The sequence below is a fragment of the Anser anser genome (genome assembly GCF_964211835.1).
Source record: "Anser anser genome assembly, chromosome: 15".
NCBI classification, from domain to species: domain Eukaryota; kingdom Metazoa; phylum Chordata; class Aves; order Anseriformes; family Anatidae; genus Anser; species Anser anser.
Window position 1 is genome coordinate 19,081,635 of NC_139736.1, and position 25,671 is coordinate 19,107,305.

Sequence of the window (25,671 nt, forward strand, 5' to 3'; positions counted from 1 at the left end):
TGGCCAATCTAACAAACATAGCCTTACCCCCAACAACAAACCTCATAGCAGAGCTAACCATTATAATCACCTTATTCAACTGATCTGCCTTCACGATCATCCTAACAGGAATCGCAACCCTACTAACCGCCTCCTACACCTTATTCATACTACTAATGACCCAACGAGGCTCAATCCCCTCCCACATCACATCTATGCAAAACTCAACCACGCGAGAACACCTGCTCATAACACTCCACATTATCCCAATATTCCTCCTAATCCTCAAACCCGAACTGATCTCCGGAATCCCCTCATGCAAGTATAGTTTAAACCAAACATTAGACTGTGATTCTAAGAATAGAAGTTCAAACCTTCTTACCTGCCGAGGGGAGGGTTTAACCAACAAGAGCTGCTAACTCTTACATCTGAGCCTAAAACCTCAGCCCCCTTACTTTTAAAGGATAACAGCAATCCACTGGTCTTAGGAACCACCCATCTTGGTGCAAATCCAAGTAAAAGTAGTGAACCCCACACTACTAATCAACTCCCTCACACTACTCACGCTGACAATCCTCCTAACCCCAATCATCCTGCCATTTCTATTTAAAAACTTTAAAAACACCCCACAAGCCACCACCCGCGCTGTTAAAACCGCATTCCTAATTAGCCTAGCCCCTACAACCGCATTCATCTACTCGGGAATAGAATCTGTCACCTGCCACTGGGAGTGAAAATTCATTATAAACTTTAAAATCCCCCTGAGCCTAAAAATAGACCAATACTCAATAACATTTCTTCCAATCGCCCTATTTGTAACATGATCAATCCTACAATTCGCCATATGATACATGGCCTCAGAGCCATACGTAACAAAATTTTTCACCTACCTACTGACATTCCTAGTCGCCATACTCCTCCTAACAACCGCAAACAACATATTCCTCCTATTCGTAGGCTGGGAAGGAGTACGAATCATGTCCTTCCTTCTCATCGGCTGATGACAAGGCCGAGCAGATGCCAACACCGCCGCCCTACGAGCCGTAATCTACAACCGAATCGGAGACATCGGACTGATCCTGAGCATAGCATGACTAGCTTCAACATTCAACACCTGAGAGATCCAACAAGCCGTACACCCCCACCAAACCCCAATCCTCCCCCTCATAGGATTAATCCTCGCAGCCGCAGGAAAATCCGCCCAATTTGGACTCCACCCATGACTGCCCGCAGCAATAGAAGGCCCCACCCCAGTATCAGCCCTACTGCACTCCAGTACCATAGTAGTAGCCGGAATCTTCCTGCTCATCCACATGCACCCCCTGCTAGCCACCAACCAGACAGCCCTAACTGCCTGCCTATGCCTAGGTGCTCTATCAACCCTATTCGCTGCCACATGCGCCCTAACCCAAAATGACATCAAAAAAATCATTGCTTTCTCAACATCCAGCCAACTAGGACTAATAATAGTCACTATCGGACTAAACCTCCCACAACTAGCCTTCCTACACATCTCAACCCATGCCTTCTTTAAAGCCATACTATTCCTATGCTCAGGGTCTATCATCCACAACCTAAACGGAGAACAAGATATCCGAAAGATAGGAGGCCTACAGAAAATACTCCCAGTCACTACTTCCTGCCTAACCATCGGAAACCTGGCGCTGATAGGAACCCCATTCCTAGCCGGATTCTACTCAAAAGACCTCATCATCGAAAGCTTAAACACATCATACCTAAATACTTGAGCCCTACTCCTAACCCTTATAGCCACAGCATTCACCGCAACCTACAGCATCCGCATAACCATCCTAGTCCAAGCTGGACAAACCCGAATCCCCCCAATAGTATCAATAAACGAAAACAACCCACTAATCACCGCCCCCCTAACCCGACTCGCCCTAGGCAGCATTACAGCAGGAATAATCATTACCTCTTTCATCACACCAACCAAAACCCCCCCAATAACCATACCCCTTATCACCAAAACCGCTGCCATCCTCATAACAATCCTAGGAATCATCCTAGGCCCCTCATGTACAGGGCCACACCCCTCTAACAGCGCAAGCTTACATAGAAACATTATTAACAGACCTAGACAGATACAAAAACCCCTACAAGACCACGTATTAACTAACCCTGTTAACCCGACTCAGGAGCGCCTATAAGAGCGATTAAAATCTGTGAAAGGAACTCGGCAAATTAATAAGGCCCGACTGTTTACCAAAAACATAGCCTTCAGCAAATTAAACAAGTATTGAAGGTGATGCCTGCCCGGTGACTTAGGTTTAACGGCCGCGGTATCCTAACCGTGCAAAGGTAGCGCAATCAATTGTCCCATAAATCGAGACTTGTATGAATGGCTAAACGAGGTCTTAACTGTCTCTCACAGATAATCAGTGAAATTGATCTCCCCGTGCAAAAGCGGGGATGTGAACATAAGACGAGAAGACCCTGTGGAACTTAAAAATCAACGACCACCGCGAATCCTCAATCAACCCCACTGGGGCCACTACCATCGCAGAGCCTGGTCGATATTTTTCGGTTGGGGCGACCTTGGAGGAGAACAAATCCTCCAAAAACAAGACCATACCTCTTTACCTAGAGCTACCCCTCAAAGTGCTAACAGTGACCAGACCCAATATAATTGATTAATGGACCAAGCTACCCCAGGGATAACAGCGCAATCCCCCTCAAGAGCCCATATCGACAGGGGGGTTTACGACCTCGATGTTGGATCAGGACATCCTAATGGTGCAGCCGCTATTAAGGGTTCGTTTGTTCAACGATTAACAGTCCTACGTGATCTGAGTTCAGACCGGAGCAATCCAGGTCGGTTTCTATCTATGACACACTCTCCCCAGTACGAAAGGACCGGGAAAGTGGGGCCAATACCACAAGCACGCCCCCCCCCTCTAAGCAGTGAAACCAACTAAACCGTGAAGAGGGCCTTCCCCCACCACTTTCAATCCTAGAAAAGGACCAGCTAGAGTGGCAGAGCCCGGCAAGTGCAGAAGGCTTAAGCCCTTTCCCCAGAGGTTCAAATCCTCTCCCTAGCTTCACCCATGATTCAAATAACAACACTAAGCTGCCTCGTTATATCCCTCCTATACATCATCCCAATCCTGATTGCCGTAGCCTTCCTAACCCTAGTAGAACGGAAAATCCTAAGCTACATACAATCCCGCAAAGGCCCTAACGTTGTCGGGCCTTTTGGCCTACTTCAACCATTTGCGGACGGACTGAAACTATTTACCAAAGAGCCCATCCGACCCTCTACCTCTTCCCCACTTCTATTCATTCTGATACCAATACTAGCCCTTGTCCTAGCCCTCACCACTTGAGCACCACTACCACTCCCATTTCCCCTAGCAGATCTAAACCTCGGAGTTCTCTTCCTAATAGCCATGTCAAGCCTAGCCGTCTACTCAGTCCTATGATCAGGCTGAGCCTCGAACTCAAAATACGCACTAATCGGAGCCCTACGGGCAGTAGCACAGACCATTTCATACGAAGTGACACTGGCCATAATCCTGCTATCAATAATCATACTAAGCGGAAGCTACACACTCAGCTCCTTTGCCGTCGCACAGGAGCCTCTATACTTCATTTTCTCCTCATGACCCCTAGCAATAATATGATACGTATCCACCCTAGCAGAGACAAACCGAGCTCCTTTTGACCTCACAGAGGGTGAATCTGAGCTAGTCTCAGGGTTTAACGTTGAATACGCCGCAGGACCCTTCGCCTTATTCTTCCTAGCTGAATATGCGAACATTATGCTAATAAATACACTTACAGCCATCATATTCCTAAACCCAAGCGCCCTAGGGCCACCCACAGAACTATTCCCCGTCATCCTAGCCACAAAAGTCCTCCTACTATCTTCTGGTTTCTTATGGGTCCGAGCTTCATACCCACGATTCCGATATGACCAACTAATGCACCTACTATGAAAAAACTTCCTACCCCTCACACTAGCTCTGTGCCTCTGACACATCAGCATACCTATCTGCTATGCAGGCCTACCTCCTTACATAAGGAAATGTGCCTGAACTACAAAGGGTCACTATGATAAAGTGAACATAGAGGTATAACAGCCCTCTCATTTCCTGTTGACCTTAGAAAAGTAGGAATTGAACCCACACAAGAGAAATCAAAATTCTCCATACTTCCCTTATATTATTTTCTAGTAGAGTCAGCTAATCAAGCTATCGGGCCCATACCCCGAAAATGATGGTTTAACCCCCTCCTCTACTAATGAACCCTTACGCGACCCCAATCATAACCTTCAGCCTCATCTTGGGCACCACAATCACAATTTCCAGCAACCACTGAGTTCTGGCCTGGACAGGACTGGAGATCAACACACTAGCCATCATTCCCCTAATTGCCAAATCCCACCACCCACGAGCAGTAGAAGCCGCAACGAAATACTTCCTAACCCAAGCAGCTGCTTCCGCCCTGGTCCTATTCTCTAGCATAACCAATGCCTGAGTCACCGGCCAATGAGACATCACACAAATAAACCACCCAACCTCCTGTCTACTACTGACAGCAGCAATCGCTATTAAACTGGGCCTAGTGCCATTTCACTTCTGATTCCCAGAAGTACTACAAGGATCGCCACTAATAACAGCCCTGCTACTCTCGACCCTCATAAAATTCCCCCCACTAACCCTGCTCCTACTAACATCCAAATCCCTCGACCCAGCTCTACTCACCGCCATGGCCCTAGCCTCAACAGCACTAGGAGGCTGAATAGGACTGAACCAAACACAAACACGCAAAATCCTAGCCTTCTCGTCCATCTCCCACTTAGGCTGAATCGCCATCATCCTAGTTTACAGCCCCAAATTGGCCTTACTTACCTTCTACCTATACACAATCATAACATCAGCCGTATTCCTAGCCCTTAACAAAATCAAAGCCCTTAACCTATCCATGATCACAACCTCATGAACAAAAACCCCAGTGCTAAACGCCACCCTAATACTAGTACTTTTATCCCTAGCAGGCCTCCCCCCATTAACAGGCTTTATACCAAAGTGACTTATCATCCAAGAACTAACTAAACAGGAAATAACACCAGCAGCCATGGCAATTGCCATGCTATCACTGCTCAGCCTCTTCTTCTACCTACGCCTCGCATACCACTCAACAATTACCCTTCCCCCCAACTCCTCTAACCACATAAAACAATGATACACTAGCAAAGCCCCAAGCACACCTACTGCGGTCCTTGCCTCACTATCAATCCTCTTACTTCCCCTGTCCCCAATAATACATGCCATTGTCTAGAAACTTAGGATAACACCCCAAACCGAAGGCCTTCAAAGCCTTAAATAAGAGTTAAACCCTCTTAGTTTCTGCACATTAAGACTTACAGAATATTAACCTGTATCTTCTGAATGCAAGTCAGACGCTTTAATTAAGCTAAAGCCTCCCTAGACAGATGGGCTTCGATCCCACAAAACTCTAGTTAACAGCTAAATGCCTAAACCAATTGGCTTCTGCCTACAAAGACCCTGACGCACCCTAGTGCGCATCGATGAGCTTGCAACTCAACATGAATTTCACTACAGAGCCGATAAGAAGAGGAATTAAACCTCTGTAAAAAGGACTACAGCCTAACGCTTCAACACTCAGCCATCTTACCCGTCACCTTCATCAACCGATGACTATTTTCCACTAACCATAAGGATATTGGCACCCTGTACCTCATCTTCGGGGCATGAGCAGGAATAGTCGGCACCGCACTCAGCCTATTAATCCGCGCAGAACTAGGACAACCAGGAACTCTCCTAGGCGACGACCAAATTTACAATGTAATCGTTACCGCTCACGCCTTTGTAATAAGCTTCTTTATAGTCATACCCATCATGATCGGAGGATTCGGCAACTGATTAGTCCCCCTCATAATCGGTGCCCCCGACATAGCATTCCCGCGAATAAACAACATAAGCTTTTGACTCCTCCCCCCATCATTCCTCCTCCTACTAGCCTCATCCACTGTAGAAGCTGGCGCCGGCACAGGCTGAACTGTCTACCCTCCCCTAGCAGGTGACCTTGCCCACGCCGGAGCTTCAGTAGACCTGGCTATCTTCTCACTCCACTTAGCCGGTATCTCCTCCATCCTTGGGGCCATCAACTTTATCACCACAGCCATCAACATAAAACCCCCCGCACTCTCACAATACCAAACCCCACTATTTGTCTGATCCGTACTAATTACCGCCATCCTACTCCTTCTATCACTCCCCGTACTCGCCGCCGGTATTACAATATTACTAACTGATCGAAACCTAAACACCACATTCTTCGACCCCGCTGGAGGAGGAGACCCAATCCTGTACCAACACCTATTCTGATTCTTCGGACACCCAGAAGTCTATATTCTGATCCTACCGGGGTTCGGAATCATCTCACACGTAGTCACGTACTACTCAGGCAAAAAGGAGCCCTTCGGCTACATGGGAATAGTCTGAGCCATACTATCCATCGGCTTCCTAGGATTCATCGTCTGAGCTCACCACATGTTTACAGTAGGAATAGACGTTGATACCCGAGCCTACTTTACATCAGCCACTATAATCATTGCCATCCCTACCGGAATCAAAGTATTTAGCTGACTAGCCACCCTGCACGGAGGAACAATCAAATGAGACCCCCCCCAATACTATGAGCTCTAGGATTTATCTTCCTATTTACCATCGGAGGATTAACAGGAATCGTTCTTGCAAACTCTTCCCTAGACATCGCCCTGCACGACACGTACTACGTAGTTGCCCACTTCCACTACGTCCTATCCATAGGCGCCGTCTTTGCCATTCTAGCAGGATTTACTCACTGATTCCCACTACTCACTGGGTTTACCCTACACCAAACATGAGCAAAAGCCCACTTCGGGGTAATATTTACAGGAGTAAACCTAACGTTCTTCCCCCAGCACTTCCTAGGCCTAGCAGGAATACCCCGACGATACTCGGACTATCCCGACGCCTACACACTATGAAACACCATTTCCTCCATCGGCTCCCTAATCTCAATAGTAGCCGTAATCATACTAATATTCATCATCTGAGAAGCCTTTTCGGCCAAACGAAAAGTCCTACAACCAGAACTAACTACCACAAACGTTGAATGAATCCACGGCTGCCCTCCCCCATACCATACTTTCGAGGAACCGGCCTTCGTCCAAGTACAAGAAAGGAAGGAATCGAACCCTCACATGCTGGTTTCAAGCCAACTGCATTAACCGCTCATGCTTCTTTCTTATGAGACGTTAGTAAACCAATTACATAGCCTTGTCAAGACTAAATCACAGGTAAAAATCCTGTACATCTCATGTGGCCAACCACTCCCAACTAGGATTCCAAGACGCCTCATCACCCATCATAGAAGAACTCGTTGAATTCCACGACCACGCCCTAATCGTTGCCCTAGCTATCTGCAGCCTAGTTCTCTACCTTTTAGCCCACATACTAACAGAAAAACTCTCGTCCAATGCTGTAGACGCCCAAGAAGTAGAGCTGATCTGGACAATCCTACCTGCTATCGTCCTGGTACTCCTCGCCCTCCCATCCCTACAAATCCTCTACATAATGGACAAAATCGACGAACCAGACCTCACCCTAAAAGCCATCGGCCACCAATGATACTGAAGCTACGAATACACAGACTTCAAAGACCTATCATTCGACTCCTACATAGTGCCCACCCCAGACTTACCCAACGGCCACTTCCGACTGCTAGAAGTTGACCACCGCGTAGTTATCCCAATAGAATCCCCCATCCGCGTGATCATTACTGCAGGAGACGTACTCCACTCCTGAGCAGTCCCAACGCTCGGAGTTAAAACAGACGCAATCCCAGGCCGACTAAACCAAACTTCATTCATTACCACCCGGCCTGGGATTTTTTACGGACAATGCTCAGAAATTTGCGGGGCTAATCACAGCTACATACCCATTGTAGTAGAATCAACCCCACTCCCACATTTCGAGGCCTGATCGTCCCTTCTATCATCATCCTAATCATTAAGAAGCTATGCAACAGCACTAGCCTTTTAAGCTAGCCAAAGAGGGACTTCCCCCTCCTTAATGATATGCCACAGCTTAACCCCGCACCATGATTTTCAATCATAATTATAACCTGATTAACCCTAGCACTCCTCATCCAACCAAAACTACTAGCCTTCACCACAACCAACCCCCCATCAAATAAGACCTCCCTCACTACCAAACCCACACCATGATCCTGACCATGAACCTAAGCTTCTTTGACCAATTTTCCAGCCCCAATCTATTTGGCATCCCCTTAATCCTACTATCCCTACTCTTCCCAGCCCTACTATTCCCGTCCCCAAACAACCGATGAATCAACAACCGCCTTTCTACTATCCAAACATGACTCCTTCACCTAATCACAAAACAACTAATAGTCCCACTCAACAAAAATGGCCACAAATGAGCCATAATATTTACATCCCTAATAATCATACTTCTTACAATCAACCTTCTAGGCCTCCTTCCATATACATTCACCCCAACCACCCAACTATCTATGAACATAGCCCTAGCCTTCCCACTATGGCTCGCCACACTACTAACAGGCCTACGAAACCAACCATCAGCCTCTTTAGCCCACCTATTACCCGAAGGTACCCCTACACCCCTAATCCCCGCACTAATCCTGATCGAAACAACCAGCCTACTAATCCGCCCCCTAGCCCTCGGAGTCCGCCTTACAGCCAACCTTACAGCAGGACACTTACTCATCCAACTCATCTCTACAGCCTCCATTGCATTAATACCCACCCTTCCTGCAGTATCCATCCTAACAATAATCATCCTACTACTCCTAACCATCCTAGAAGTAGCAGTAGCCATAATCCAGGCCTACGTCTTCGTGCTCCTTCTAAGCCTATACTTACAAGAAAACATCTAATGGCACACCAAGCACACTCATACCACATAGTTGACCCAAGCCCTTGACCAATCTTCGGGGCAGCCGCCGCCCTACTCACAACCTCAGGATTAATCATGTGATTCCACTACAACTCATCCATACTACTAACCCTAGGCCTCATCTCAATACTCCTAGTAATACTCCAATGATGACGAGACATTGTACGAGAAAGCACCTTCCAAGGCCATCACACTCCCACAGTCCAAAAAGGCCTACGATACGGCATAATCCTTTTCATCACATCCGAAGCATTCTTCTTCTTAGGGTTCTTCTGAGCGTTCTTCCACTCGAGCCTGGCCCCAACCCCAGAACTAGGAGGCCAATGACCCCCAACAGGAATTAAACCACTCAACCCGATAGAAGTCCCCCTACTAAACACAGCCATCCTACTAGCCTCAGGCGTTACCGTAACGTGAGCCCATCACAGCATCACAGAAGGAAACCGAAAACACGCCATCCACGCCCTAACCCTAACGATCCTCCTGGGATTCTACTTCACAGCCCTACAAGCAATAGAATACCACGAAGCCCCATTCTCAATCGCCGATAGCGTCTACGGATCTACCTTCTTCGTTGCCACTGGATTCCACGGACTCCACGTAATCATCGGATCCTCCTTCCTGACCGTCTGCCTCTTCCGACTGATCAAGTTCCACTTTACATCAGACCACCACTTCGGATTCGAGGCAGCAGCCTGATACTGACACTTCGTAGACGTCATCTGACTATTCCTCTACATAACCATCTACTGATGAGGATCTTGCTCTTCTAGTATATTAATTACAATTGACTTCCAATCTCTAGAATCTGGTATAAACCCAGAGGAGAGCAATGAACGCACTCATGTTCATATTCGCCCTATCATCAATCCTAAGCGCCGCCCTAACCGCATTAAACTTCTGACTCGCCCAAATAAACCCCGACTCAGAGAAACTCTCACCGTACGAATGTGGATTCGACCCACTTGGATCTGCTCGATTACCATTCTCAGTCCGATTCTTCCTCAGTAGCCATCCTGTTCGTCCTATTCGACCTAGAAATCGCCCTCCTACTCCCCCTGCCATGAACCGTCCAACTCCAATCCCCCCTAATGACCCTCACCTGAACTGTAGTGATCCTCCTTCTCCTAACACTCGGACTGGCCTACGAGTGAATTCAAGGGGGCCTAGAATGAGCAGAATAACAGAAAGTTAGTCTAACCAAAAAGATAGCTGGTTTCGACCCAGCAGATTACAGCCAACCCTGTAACTTTCTTATGTCGCCCCTACATTTAAGCTTCTACTCAGCCTTCATTTTCAGCGGACTAGGGCTAGCCTTCCACCGAACCCACCTAGTATCCGCCCTACTATGCCTTGAAAGCATAATATTATCGATATTCGTAGGCCTATCAATATGATCCATCGAAAACCAAGTCTCCTCATTCACCATGGTACCAATTCTCATGCTAACCTTCTCAGCGTGTGAGGCGGGCACAGGCCTGGCCATCCTAGTAGCCTCCACCCGCACACATGGCTCTGACCATCTACACAACCTAAACCTCCTGCAATGCTAAAAATCATCCTACCCACAATCATACTTCTTCCAACAGCCCTGCTGTCTCCACCAAAATTTCTATGGACTAACACCACCTTATACAGCCTCCTAATCGCTGCCCTAAGCCTACAGTGATTAATCCCAACCTACTACCCCTACAAATTTTTATCCAACTGAACAGGAATTGACCAAATCTCATCCCCCCTCCTAGTACTATCCTGCTGACTACTCCCACTCATAATCATAGCAAGCCAAAACCACCTGCAACAAGAACCCCTACAACGCAAACGAATCTTTATCTCAACCTTAGTCGCAGTCCAGCCATTCATCCTACTAGCCTTTTCCACCACAGAACTAGCACTATTTTACATCTCATTTGAAGCAACCCTCATTCCCACCCTAATCTTAATCACCCGATGGGGGAACCAACCAGAACGCCTAAGCGCTGGCATCTACCTGCTATTCTACATGCCAGTAAGCTCTCTACCCCTGCTAATCACAATCATACACCTATACGTGAAAATTGGCACCCTGCACCTGCCAACCCTACAACTAACCCACCCAACCCTATCCACCTCATGGACAGGAATACTATCAGGTCTAGCACTGCTCATAGCATTCATAGTAAAAGCCCCACTATACGGCCTACACCTCTGACTGCCAAAAGCCCACGTAGAAGCACCCATCGCAGGCTCAATACTCCTCGCCGCCCTACTACTAAAGCTAGGAGGATACGGAATTATACGAGTCACTCTATTTATGGGCCCACTGTCCAACCTCCTGCACTACCCCTTCCTAACCCTGGCCCTATGAGGCGCCCTAATGACTAGCTCAATCTGCCTACGACAGACAGACCTAAAATCACTAATCGCTTATTCATCCGTTAGCCACATAGGCCTAGTTATCGCCGCAGGAATAATCCAAACCCACTGATCATTCTCAGGGGCAATGATCCTAATAATTTCCCATGGACTAACTTCCTCCATACTATTCTGCCTAGCCAACACAAACTATGAACGTACGCACAGCCGAATTCTACTACTCACACGAGGCCTACAACCTCTCCTACCACTCATAGCTACCTGATGATTGCTGGCCAATCTAACAAACATAGCCTTACCCCCAACAACAAACCTCATAGCAGAGCTAACCATTATAATCACCTTATTCAACTGATCTGCCTTCACGATCATCCTAACAGGAATCGCAACCCTACTAACCGCCTCCTACACCTTATTCATACTACTAATGACCCAACGAGGCTCAATCCCCTCCCACATCACATCTATGCAAAACTCAACCACGCGAGAACACCTGCTCATAACACTCCACATTATCCCAATATTCCTCCTAATCCTCAAACCCGAACTGATCTCCGGAATCCCCTCATGCAAGTATAGTTTAAACCAAACATTAGACTGTGATTCTAAGAATAGAAGTTCAAACCTTCTTACCTGCCGAGGGGAGGGTTTAACCAACAAGAGCTGCTAACTCTTACATCTGAGCCTAAAACCTCAGCCCCCTTACTTTTAAAGGATAACAGCAATCCACTGGTCTTAGGAACCACCCATCTTGGTGCAAATCCAAGTAAAAGTAGTGAACCCCACACTACTAATCAACTCCCTCACACTACTCACGCTGACAATCCTCCTAACCCCAATCATCCTGCCATTTCTATTTAAAAACTTTAAAAACACCCCACAAGCCACCACCCGCGCTGTTAAAACCGCATTCCTAATTAGCCTAGCCCCTACAACCGCATTCATCTACTCGGGAGTAGAATCTGTCACCTGCCACTGGGAGTGAAAATTCATTATAAACTTTAAAATCCCCCTGAGCCTAAAAATAGACCAATACTCAATAACATTTCTTCCAATCGCCCTATTTGTAACATGATCAATCCTACAATTCGCCATATGATACATGGCCTCAGAGCCATACGTAACAAAATTTTTCACCTACCTACTGACATTCCTAGTCGCCATACTCCTCCTAACAACCGCAAACAACATATTCCTCCTATTCGTAGGCTGGGAAGGAGTACGAATCATGTCCTTCCTTCTCATCGGCTGATGACAAGGCCGAGCAGATGCCAACACCGCCGCCCTACGAGCCGTAATCTACAACCGAATCGGAGACGTCGGACTGATCCTGAGCATAGCATGACTAGCTTCAACATTCAACACCTGAGAGATCCAACAAGCCGTACACCCCCACCAAACCCCAATCCTCCCCCTCATAGGATTAATCCTCGCAGCCGCAGGAAAATCCGCCCAATTTGGACTCCACCCATGACTGCCCGCAGCAATAGAAGGCCCCACCCCAGTATCAGCCCTACTGCACTCCAGTACCATAGTAGTAGCCGGAATCTTCCTGCTCATCCGCATGCACCCCCTGCTAGCCACCAACCAGACAGCCCTAACTGCCTGCCTATGCCTAGGTGCTCTATCAACCCTATTCGCTGCCACATGCGCCCTAACCCAAAATGACATCAAAAAAATCATTGCTTTCTCAACATCCAGCCAACTAGGACTAATAATAGTCACTATCGGACTAAACCTCCCACAACTAGCCTTCCTACACATCTCAACCCATGCCTTCTTTAAAGCCATACTATTCCTATGCTCAGGGTCTATCATCCACAACCTAAACGGAGAACAAGATATCCGAAAGATAGGAGGCCTACAGAAAATACTCCCAGTCACTACTTCCTGCCTAACCATCGGAAACCTGGCGCTGATAGGAACCCCATTCCTAGCCGGATTCTACTCAAAAGACCTCATCATCGAAAGCTTAAACACATCATACCTAAATACTTGAGCCCTACTCCTAACCCTTATAGCCACAGCATTCACCGCAACCTACAGCATCCGCATAACCATCCTAGTCCAAGCTGGACAAACCCGAATCCCCCCAATAGTATCAATAAACGAAAACAACTCACTAATCACCGCCCCCCTAACCCGACTCGCCCTAGGCAGCATTACAGCAGGAATAATCATTACCTCTTTCATCACACCAACCAAAACCCCCCCAATAACCATACCCCTTATCACCAAAACTGCTGCCATCCTCATAACAATCCTAGGAATCATCCTAGCCCTAGAACTATCGAACATAACACACACCCTCACTCACCCCAAACCAAACCCCCTCATAAACTTCTCCTCTGCATTAGGGTACTTCAACCCCCTAGTACACCGATTCTTCTCCAAAAACCTACTAGAAAAGGGACAAAACATTGCCCTACACTTGATCGACCTCTCCTGACTCAAAAAAATAGGGCCAGAGGGCCTTGCTGAACTACAAGTAGCCGCAAGCAAAGCCGCAACCTCAATACACACAGGGCTAATTAAGGCCTACCTAGGATCCTTCGCCCTCTCCATCCTGGTAATAATCCTAATAACACACAGACTCACTAATGGCCCCTAACATCCGCAAATCCCATCCCCTACTAAAAATAATCAACAACTCCCTAATCGACCTACCCGCCCCCTCCAACATCTCTGCCTGATGAAACTTCGGCTCCCTTCTAGCCATCTGCTTAGCCACACAAATCCTAACAGGCCTGCTACTAGCCATACACTACACCGCAGACACTTCACTCGCCTTCTCCTCAGTAGCTCACACATGCCGAGACGTCCAGTACGGATGGCTCATCCGCAACCTCCACGCCAACGGTGCTTCGCTCTTCTTTATCTGCATCTACTTACACATCGGACGAGGCCTCTACTACGGCTCCTACCTATACAAAGAAACCTGAAACACAGGAGTAATCCTCCTACTCACCCTAATAGCAACTGCCTTCGTAGGGTATGTCCTACCATGAGGACAAATGTCATTCTGAGGGGCCACCGTAATCACCAACCTATTCTCAGCCATCCCGTACATTGGGCAAACTCTAGTAGAATGAGCCTGAGGAGGATTCTCAGTAGACAATCCAACCTTAACCCGATTCTTCGCCATCCACTTCCTACTGCCCTTCCTAATTGCAGGAATCACCCTAGTCCACCTAACCTTCCTACACGAATCAGGCTCAAATAACCCACTAGGAATCGTATCAGACTGCGACAAAATCCCATTCCACCCATACTTCTCCATTAAAGACAGCTTAGGGCTTACCCTAATAATCACCCCTCTAATAGCACTAGCCCTATTTTCACCGAACCTCCTGGTTCTTGGAATCCTAGTTGGGAGTGGTTGGCCACATGAGATGTACAGGATTTTTACCTGTGATTTAGTCTTGACAAGGCTATGTAATTGGTTTACTAACGTCTCATAAGAAAGAAGCATGAGCGGTTAATGCAGTTGGCTTGAAACCCATCCCCAGTGGTGCCAGTGCACTCTCTGCACTCACTGCACTGCATCCCCAGTGGTGCCAGTGCAATCTCTGGACTCACTGCAGAGCATACCCAGTGGTGCCAGTGCACTCTGTGGACTCACTGTAGTGCATCCCCAGTGGTGCCAGTGCACTCTCTGGACTCACTGCACTGCATCCCCAGTGGTGCCAGTGCACTCTCTGCACTCACTGCACTGCATCCCCAGTGGTGCCAGTGCACTCTCTGGACTCACTAAACTGCATCCCCAGTGGTGCCAGTGCACTCGCTGGACTCACTGCAGTGCATCCCCAGTGGTGCCAGTGCACTCTCTGGACTCACTGCACTGCATCCCCAGTGGTGCCAGTGCACTCTCTGGACTCACTGCACTGCATCACCAGTGGTGCCAGTGCACTCTCTGGACTCACTGCAGTGCATCCCCAGTGGTGCCAGTGCACTCTCTGGACTCACTGCACTCCATGCCCAGTGGTGCCAGTGCACTCTCTGGACTCACTGAAGTGCATCCCCAGTGGTGCCAGTGCACTCTCTGCACTCACTGCACTGCATCCACAGTGGTGCCAGTGCGCTCTCTGGAGTCACAGCACTGCATCCCCAGTGGTGCCAGTGCAATCTCTGGACTCACTGCACTGCATCCCCAGTGGTGCCAGTGCACTCTCTGGACTCACTGAAGTGCATCACCAGTGGTGCCATTGCACTCTCTGCACTCACTGCACTGCATCCCCAGTGGTGCCAGTGCACTCACTGGACTGACTGCACTGCAACCCCAGTGGTGCCAGTGCGCTCTCCGGAGTCACAGCACTGCATCCCCAGTGGTGCCAGTGCACTCACTGGACACACTGTACTGCAACACAGGTGGTGCCAGTGCACTCTCTGCACTCACTGCACAGCATCCCCAGTGGTGCCAGTGCATTCACTGGACTCACTGGACTGCATCCCCAGTGGTGCCAGTGCACTCTCTGGACTCAATGCACTACATCCCCTGTGGTGCCAGTGCACTCTCTGGACTCACTGCACTGCATCCCCAGTGGTGCCAGTGTACTCTCTGGACTCACTGCACTGCATCCCCAGTGGTGCCAGAGCACTCTCTGGACTCACTGCACTGCATCCCCAGTGGTGCCAGTGCACTCTCTGGACTCACTGCACTGTATCCGCAGTGGTGTCAGTGCACTCTCTGTACTCACTGAAGTGCATCCCCAGTGGTGCCAGTGCACTCTCTGGACTCACTGCACTGCATCCCCAGTGGTGCCAGTGCACTCTCTGGACTCACTGCACTGCATCCCCAGTGGTGCCAGTGCAATCTCTGGACTCACTGTAGTGCATCCCCAGTGGTGCCAGTGCACTCTCTGGACTCACTGCAGTGCATCCCCAGTGGTGCCAGTGCACTCTCTGGACTCACTGTACTGCATCCCCAGTGGTGCCAGTGCACTCTCTGGACTCACAGCAGTGCATCCCCAGTGGTGCCAGTGCACTCTCTGGACTCACTGCACTGCATCCCCAGTGGTGCCAACGCACTCTCTGGACTCACTGCACTGCATCCCCAGTGGTGCCAGTGAAGTCTCTGGACTCACTGCACTGCATCCCCAGTGGTGCCAGTGCACTCTCTGGACTCACTGCACTGCATCCCCAGTGGTGCCAGTGAAGTCTCTGGACTCACTGCACTGCATCCCCACTGCTGCCAGTGCACTCTCTGGACTCACTGCACTGCATGTCCAGTGGTGCCAGTGCACTCTCTGGACTCACTGCACTGCATCCCCAGTGGTGCCAGTGCACTCTCTCGAGTCACTGCGCTACATCCCCAGTGGTGCCAGTGCACTCACTGGACTCACTGTACTGCGTCATCGGTGGTGCCAGTGCACTCTCTGGACTCACTGCACTGCATCCCCAGTGGTGCCAGTGCACTCTCTGGACTCACTGCACTGCAGGCCCAGTGGTACCAGTGCACTCACTGGACTCACTGTACTGCATCACCAGTGGTGCCAGTGCACTCTCTGGACTCACTGCACTGCATCCCCAGTGGTTCCAGTACATTCACTGGACTCACTGTACTGCATCTCCAGTGGTGCCAGTGCACTCTCTGGACTCACTGCACTGCATCCCCAGTGGTGCCAGTGAGCTCTCTGGACTCACTGCACTGCATCCCCAGTGGTGCCAGTGTACTCACAGGATTCACTGCACTGCATCCCCAGTGGTGCTAGTGCACTCTCTGGACTCACTGCAGTGCATCCCCAGTGGTGCCAGTGCACTCTCTGGACTCACTGAAGTGCATTCTCAGTGGTGCCAGTGCACTCTCTGGGCTCACTGAAGTGCATCCCCAGTGGTGCCAGTACACTCACTGGACTCACTGCACTGCATCCCCAGTGGTGCCAGTGCACTCTCTGGACTCACTGCACTGCATCCCCAGTGGTGCCAGTGCACTCTCTGGACTCACTGTAGTGCATCCCCAGTGGTGCCAGTGCACTCTCTGGACTCACTGCAGTGCATCCCCAGTGGTGCCAGTGCACTCTCTGCACTCACTTCACTGCATCCCCAGTGGTGCCAGTGCACTCTCTGGACTCACTGCACTGCATCCCCAGTGGTGCCAGTGAAGTCTTTGGACTCACTGCACTGCATCCCCAGTGGTGCCAGTGCACTCTCTGGAGTCACTGAAGTGCATCCCCAGTGGTGCCAGTGCACTCTCTGGACTCACTGCACTGCATGTCCAGTGGTGCCAGTGCACTCTGTGGACTCACTGTACTGCATCCCCACTGGTGCCAGTGCACTCTCTGGACTCACTGTACTGCATCCCCAGTGGTGACAGTGCACTCTCTGGACTAACTGCAGTGCATCCCCAGTGGTGCCAGTGCACTCTCTGGACTCACTGCAGTGCATCCCCAGTGGTGCCAGTGCACTCTCTGGTCTCACTGCACTGAAGCCCCAGTGGTGCCAGTGCACTCTCTGGACTCACTGCACTGCATCCCCAGTGGTGCCAGTGCACTCTCTGGACTCACTGCACTGCATCCCCAGTGGTGTCAGTGCACTCTCTGGACTCACTGTACTGCACCCCCAGTGGTGCCAGTGCACTCACTGGACTGACTGCACTGCATCCCCAGTGGTGCCAGTGCGCTCTCTGGAGTCACAGCACTGCATCCCCAGTGGTGCCAGTGCACTCACTGGACTCACTGCACTGCATCACAGGTGGTGCCAGTGCACTCTCTGGACTCACTGCAGTGAATCCCCGGTGGTGCCAGTGTACTCTCTGCAGTCACTGCGCTGCATCCCCATTGGTGCCAGTGAACTCACTGGACTCACTGGACTGCATCCCCAGTGGTGCCAGTGCACTCTCTGGACTCACTGCACTGCATCCCCACTGCTGCCAGTGCACTCTCTGGACTCACTGCACTGCATCCCCAGTGGTGCCAGAGCACTCTCTGGACTCACTGCACTGCATCCCCAGTGGTGCCAGTGCACTCTCTGGACTCACTGCACTGCATCCCCAGTCGTGTCAGTGCACTCTCTGGACTCACTGAAGTGCATCCCCAGTTGTGCCAGTGCACTCTCTGGACTCAATGCACTGCATCCCCAGTGGTGCCAGTGCACTCTCTGGACTCAGTGCACTGCATCCCCAGTGGTGCCAGTGCACTCTCTGGACTCACTGCAGTGCATCCCCAGTGGTGCCAGTGCACTCTCTGGACTCACTGTACTGCATCACCAGTGGTGCCAGTGCACTCTCTGGACTCACTGCAGTGCATCCCCAGTGGTGCCAGTACACTCTCTGGACTCACTGCACTGCAGCCCCGGTGGTGCCAGTGCAATCTCTGGACTCACTGCACTGCATCCCCAGTGGTGCCAGTGCACTCTCTGGACTCACTGCACTGCATCCCCAGTTTTGCCAGTGAAGTCTTTGGACTCACTGCACTGCATCCCCAGTGGTGCCAGTGCACTCTCTGGAGTCACTGAAGTGCATCCCCAGTGGTGCCAGTGCACTCTCTGGACTCACTGCACTGCATGCCCAGTGGTGCCAGTGCACTCTCTGGACTCACTGCACTGCATCCGCTCATGATCGGAGGATTCGGCAACTGAGTAGTCCCCCTCATAATCGGTGCCCCCGACATAGCATTCCCGCGAATAAACAACATAAGCTTTTGACTTCTCCCCCCATCATTCCTCCTACTACTAGTCTCATCCACTGTAGAAGCTGGCGCCGGCACAGGCTGAACTGTCTACCCTCCCCTAGCAGGTAACCTTGCCCACGCCGGAGCTTCAGTAGACCTGGCTATCTTCTCACTCCACTTAGCCGGTATCTCCTCCATCCTTGGGGCCATCAACTTTATCACCACAGCCATCAACATAAAACCCCCCGCACTCTCACAATACCAAACCCCACTATTTGTCTGATCCGTACTAATTACCGCCATCCTACTCCTTCTATCACTCCCCGTACTCGCCGCCGGTATTACAATATTACTAACTGATCGAAACCTAAACACCACATTCTTCGACCCCGCTGGAGGAGGAGACCCAATCCTGTACCAACACCTATTCTGATTCTTCGGACACCCAGAAGTCTATATTCTGATCCTACCGGGGTTCGGAATCATCTCACACGTAGTCACGTACTACTCAGGCAAAAAGGAGCCCTTCGGCTACATGGGAATAGTCTGAGCCATACTATCCATCGGCTTCCTAGGATTCATCGTCTGAGCTCACCACATGTTTACAGTAGGAATAGACGTTGATACCCGAGCCTACTTTACATCAGCCACTATAATCATTGCCATCCCTACCGGAATCAAAGTATTTAGCTGACTAGCCACCCTGCACGGAGGAACAATCAAATGAGACCCCCCCAATACTATGAGCTCTAGGATTTATCTTCCTATTTACCATCGGAGGATTAACAGGAATCGTTCTTGCAAACTCTTCCCTAGACATCGCCCTGCACGACACGTACTACGTAGTTGCCCACTTCCACTACGTCCTATCCATAGGCGCCGTCTTTGCCATTCTAGCAGGATTTACTCACTGATTCCCACTACTCACTGGGTTTACCCTACACCAAACATGAGCAAAAGCCCACTTCGGGGTAATATTTACAGGAGTAAACCTAACGTTCTTCCCCCAGCACTTCCTAGGCCTAGCAGGAATACCCCGACGATACTCGGACTATCCCGACGCCTACACACTATGAAACACCATTTCCTCCATCGGCTCCCTAATCTCAATAGTAGCCGTAATCATACTAATATTCATCATCTGAGAAGCCTTTCCGGCCAAACGAAAAGTCCTACAACCAGAACTAACTACCACAAACGTTGAATGAATCCACGGCTGCCCTCCCCCATACCATACTTTCGAGGAACCGGCCTTCGTCCAAGTACAAGAAAGGAAGGAATCGAACCCTCACATGCTGGTTTCAAGCCAACTGCATTAACCGCTCATGCTTCTTTCTTATGAGACGTTAGTAAACCAATTACATAGCCTTGTCAAGACTAAATCACAGGTAAAAATCCTGTACATCTCATGTGGCCAACCACTCCCAACTAGGATTCCAAGACGCCTCATCACCCATCATAGAAGAACTCGTTGAATTCCACGACCACGCCCTAATCGTTGCCCTAGCTATCTGCAGCCTAGTTCTCTACCTTTTAGCCCACATACTAACAGAAAAACTCTCGTCCAATGCTGTAGACGCCCAAGAAGTAGAGCTGATCTGGACAATCCTACCTGCTATCGTCCTGGTACTCCTCGCCCTCCCATCCCTACAAATCCTCTACATAATGGACGAAATCGACGAACCAGACCTCACCCTAAAAGCCATCGGCCACCAATGATACTGAAGCTACGAATACACAGACTTCAAAGACCTATCATTCGACTCCTACATAGTGCCCACCCCAGACTTACCCAACGGCCACTTCCGACTGCTAGAAGTTGACCACCGCGTAGTTATCCCAATAGAATCCCCCATCCGCGTGATCATTACTGCAGGAGACGTACTCCACTCCTGAGCAGTCCCAACGCTCGGAGTTAAAACAGACGCAATCCCAGGCCGACTAAACCAAACTTCATTCATTACCACCCGGCCTGGGATTTTTTACGGACAATGCTCAGAAATTTGCGGGGCTAATCACAGCTACATACCCATTGTAGTAGAATCAACCCCACTCCCACATTTCGAGGCCTGATCGTCCCTTCTATCATCATCCTAATCATTAAGAAGCTATGCAACAGCACTAGCCTTTTAAGCTAGCCAAAGAGGGACTTCCCCCTCCTTAATGATATGCCACAGCTTAACCCCGCACCATGATTTTCAATCATAATTATAACCTGATTAACCCTAGCACTCCTCATCCAACCAAAACTACTAGCCTTCACCACAACCAACCCCCCATCAAATAAGACCTCCCTCACTACCAAACCCACACCATGATCCTGACCATGAACCTAAGCTTCTTTGACCAATTTTCCAGCCCCAATCTATTCGGCATCCCCTTAATCCTACTATCCCTACTCTTCCCAGCCCTACTATTCCCGTCCCCAAACAACCGATGAATCAACAACCGCCTTTCTACTATCCAAACATGACTCCTTCACCTAATCACAAAACAACTAATAGTCCCACTCAACAAAAATGGCCACAAATGAGCCATAATATTTACATCCCTAATAATCATACTTCTTACAATCAACCTTCTAGGCCTCCTTCCATATACATTCACCCCAACCACCCAACTATCTATGAACATAGCCCTAGCCTTCCCACTATGGCTCGCCACACTACTAACAGGCCTACGAAACCAACCATCAGCCTCTTTAGCCCACCTATTACCCGAAGGTACCCCTACACCCCTAATCCCCGCACTAATCCTGATCGAAACAACCAGCCTACTAATCCGCCCCCTAGCCCTCGGAGTCCGCCTTACAGCCAACCTTACAGCAGGACACTTACTCATCCAACTCATCTCTACAGCCTCCATTGCATTAATACCCACCCTTCCTGCAGTATCCATCCTAACAATAATCATCCTACTACTCCTAACCATCCTAGAAGTAGCAGTAGCCATAATCCAGGCCTACGTCTTCGTGCTCCTTCTAAGCCTATACTTACAAGAAAACATCTAATGGCACACCAAGCACACTCATACCACATAGTTGACCCAAGCCCTTGACCAATCTTCGGGGCAGCCGCCGCCCTACTCACAACCTCAGGATTAATCATGTGATTCCACTACAACTCATCCATACTACTAACCCTAGGCCTCATCTCAATACTCCTAGTAATACTCCAATGATGACGAGACATTGTACGAGAAAGCACCTTCCAAGGCCATCACACTCCCACAGTCCAAAAAGGCCTACGATACGGCATAATCCTTTTCATCACATCCGAAGCATTCTTCTTCTTAGGGTTCTTCTGAGCGTTCTTCCACTCGAGCCTGGCCCCAACCCCAGAACTAGGAGGCCAATGACCCCCAACAGGAATTAAACCACTCAACCCGATAGAAGTCCCCCTACTAAACACAGCCATCCTACTAGCCTCAGGCGTTACCGTAACGTGAGCCCATCACAGCATCACAGAAGGAAACCGAAAACACGCCATCCACGCCCTAACCCTAACGATCCTCCTGGGATTCTACTTCACAGCCCTACAAGCAATAGAATACCACGAAGCCCCATTCTCAATCGCCGATAGCGTCTACGGATCTACCTTCTTCGTTGCCACTGGATTCCACGGACTCCACGTAATCATCGGATCCTCCTTCCTGACCGTCTGCCTCTTCCGACTGATCAAGTTCCACTTTACATCAGACCACCACTTCGGATTCGAGGCAGCAGCCTGATACTGACACTTCGTAGACGTCATCTGACTATTCCTCTACATAACCATCTACTGATGAGGATCTTGCTCTTCTAGTATATTAATTACAATTGACTTCCAATCTCTAGAATCTGGTATAAACCCAGAGGAGAGCAATGAACGCACTCATGTTCATATTCGCCCTATCATCAATCCTAAGCGCCGCCCTAACCGCATTAAACTTCTGACTCGCCCAAATAAACCCCGACTCAGAGAAACTCTCACCGTACGAATGTGGATTCGACCCACTTGGATCTGCTCGATTACCATTCTCAGTCCGATTCTTCCTCAGTAGCCATCCTGTTCGTCCTATTCGACCTAGAAATCGCCCTCCTACTCCCCCTGCCATGAGCCGTCCAACTCCAATCCCCCCTAATGACCCTCACCTGAACTGTAGCGATCCTCCTTCTCCTAACACTCGGACTGGCCTACGAGTGAATTCAAGGGGGCCTAGAATGAGCAGAATAACAGAAAGTTAGTCTAACCAAAAAGATAGCTGGTTTCGACCCAGCAGATTACAGCCAACCCTGTAACTTTGTTATGTCGCCCCTACATTTAAGCTTCTACTCAGCCTTCATTTTCAGCGGACTAGGACTAGCCTTCCACCGAACCCACCTAGTATCCGCCCTACTATGCCTTGAAAGCATAATATTATCGATATTCGTAGGCCTATCAATATGATCCATCGAAAACCAAGTCTCCTCATTCACCATGGTACCAATTCTCATGCTAACCTTCTCAGCGTGTGAGGCGGGCACAGGCCTGGCCATCCTAGTAGCCTCCACCCGCACACATGGCTCCGACCATCTACACAACCTAAACCTCCTGCAATGCTAAAAATCATCCTACCCACAATCATACTTCTTCCAACAGCCCTGCTGTCTCCACCAAAATTTCTATGGACTAACACCACCTTATACAGCCTCCTAATCGCTGCCCTAAGCCTACAGTGATTAATCCCAACCTACTACCCCTACAAATTTTTATCCAACTGAACAGGAATTGACCAAATCTCATCCCCCCTCCTAGTACTATCCTGCTGACTACTCCCACTCATAATCATAGCAAGCCAAAACCACCTGCAACAAGAACCCCTACAACGCAAACGAATCTTTATCTCAACCTTAGTCGCAGTCCAGCCATTCATCCTACTAGCCTTTTCCACCACAGAACTAGCACTATTTTACATCTCATTTGAAGCAACCCTCATTCCCACCCTAATCTTAATCACCCGATGGGGGAACCAACCAGAACGCCTAAGCGCTGGCATCTACCTGCTATTCTACACGCCAGTAAGCTCTCTACCCCTGCTAATCACAATCATACACCTATACGTGAAAATTGGCACCCTGCACCTGCCAACCCTACAACTAACCCACCCAACCCTATCCACCTCATGGACAGGAATACTATCAGGTCTAGCACTGCTCATAGCATTCATAGTAAAAGCCCCACTATACGGCCTACACCTCTGACTGCCAAAAGCCCACGTAGAAGCACCCATCGCAGGCTCAATACTCCTCGCCGCCCTACTACTAAAGCTAGGAGGATACGGAATTATACGAGTCACTCTATTTATGGGCCCACTGTCCAACCTCCTGCACTACCCCTTCCTAACCCTGGCCCTATGAGGCGCCCTAATGACTAGCTCAATCTGCCTACGACAGACAGACCTAAAATCACTAATCGCTTATTCATCCGTTAGCCACATAGGCCTAGTTATCGCCGCAGGAATAATCCAAACCCACTGATCATTCTCAGGGGCAATGATCCTAATAATTTCCCATGGACTAACTTCCTCCATACTATTCTGCCTAGCCAACACAAACTATGAACGTACGCACAGCCGAATTCTACTACTCACACGAGGCCTACAACCTCTCCTACCACTCATAGCTACCTGATGATTGCTGGCCAATCTAACAAACATAGCCTTACCCCCAACAACAAACCTCATAGCAGAGCTAACCATTATAATCACCTTATTCAACTGATCTGCCTTCACGATCATCCTAACAGGAATCGCAACCCTACTAACCGCCTCCTACACCTTATTCATACTACTAATGACCCAACGAGGCTCAATCCCCTCCCACATCACATCTATGCAAAACTCAACCACGCGAGAACACCTGCTCATAACACTCCACATTATCCCAATATTCCTCCTAATCCTCAAACCCGAACTGATCTCCGGAATCCCCTCATGCAAGTATAGTTTAAACCAAACATTAGACTGTGATTCTAAGAATAGAAGTTCAAACCTTCTTACCTGCCGAGGGGAGGGTTTAACCAACAAGAGCTGCTAACTCTTACATCTGAGCCTAAAACCTCAGCCCCCTTACTTTTAAAGGATAACAGCAATCCACTGGTCTTAGGAACCACCCATCTTGGTGCAAATCCAAGTAAAAGTAGTGAACCCCACACTACTAATCAACTCCCTCACACTACTCACGCTGACAATCCTCCTAACCCCAATCATCCTGCCATTTCTATTTAAAAACTTTAAAAACACCCCACAAGCCACCACCCGCGCTGTTAAAACCGCATTCCTAATTAGCCTAGCCCCTACAACCGCATTCATCTACTCGGGAATAGAATCTGTCACCTGCCACTGGGAGTGAAAATTCATTATAAACTTTAAAATCCCCCTGAGCCTAAAAATAGACCAATACTCAATAACATTTCTTCCAATCGCCCTATTTGTAACATGATCAATCCTACAATTCGCCATATGATACATGGCCTCAGAGCCATACGTAACAAAATTTTTCACCTACCTACTGACATTCCTAGTCGCCATACTCCTCCTAACAACCGCAAACAACATATTCCTCCTATTCGTAGGCTGGGAAGGAGTACGAATCATGTCCTTCCTTCTCATCGGCTGATGACAAGGCCGAGCAGATGCCAACACCGCCGCCCTATGAGCCGTAATCTACAACCGAATCGGAGACGTCGGACTGACCCTGAGCATAGCATGACTAGCTTCAACATTCAACACCTGAGAGATCC

The 25,671-nt window shown here is 49.2% G+C and overlaps 2 long non-coding RNA genes across 2 annotated transcripts in view; one reads left to right on the plus strand and one right to left on the minus strand.

The window, feature by feature from the left end:
- The window catches only part of LOC310882080, a 150,157-nt gene that overhangs the window by 20,344 nt on the left and 104,142 nt on the right, over nucleotides 1–25,671 (minus strand). The window lies entirely within an intron of this gene.
- Nucleotides 729–24,864, plus strand: LOC310882082. The gene is made up of 2 exons (XR_014572805.1): nucleotides 729–5,888; nucleotides 18,883–24,864. It is a non-coding gene; the product is annotated as an uncharacterized lncRNA (long non-coding RNA).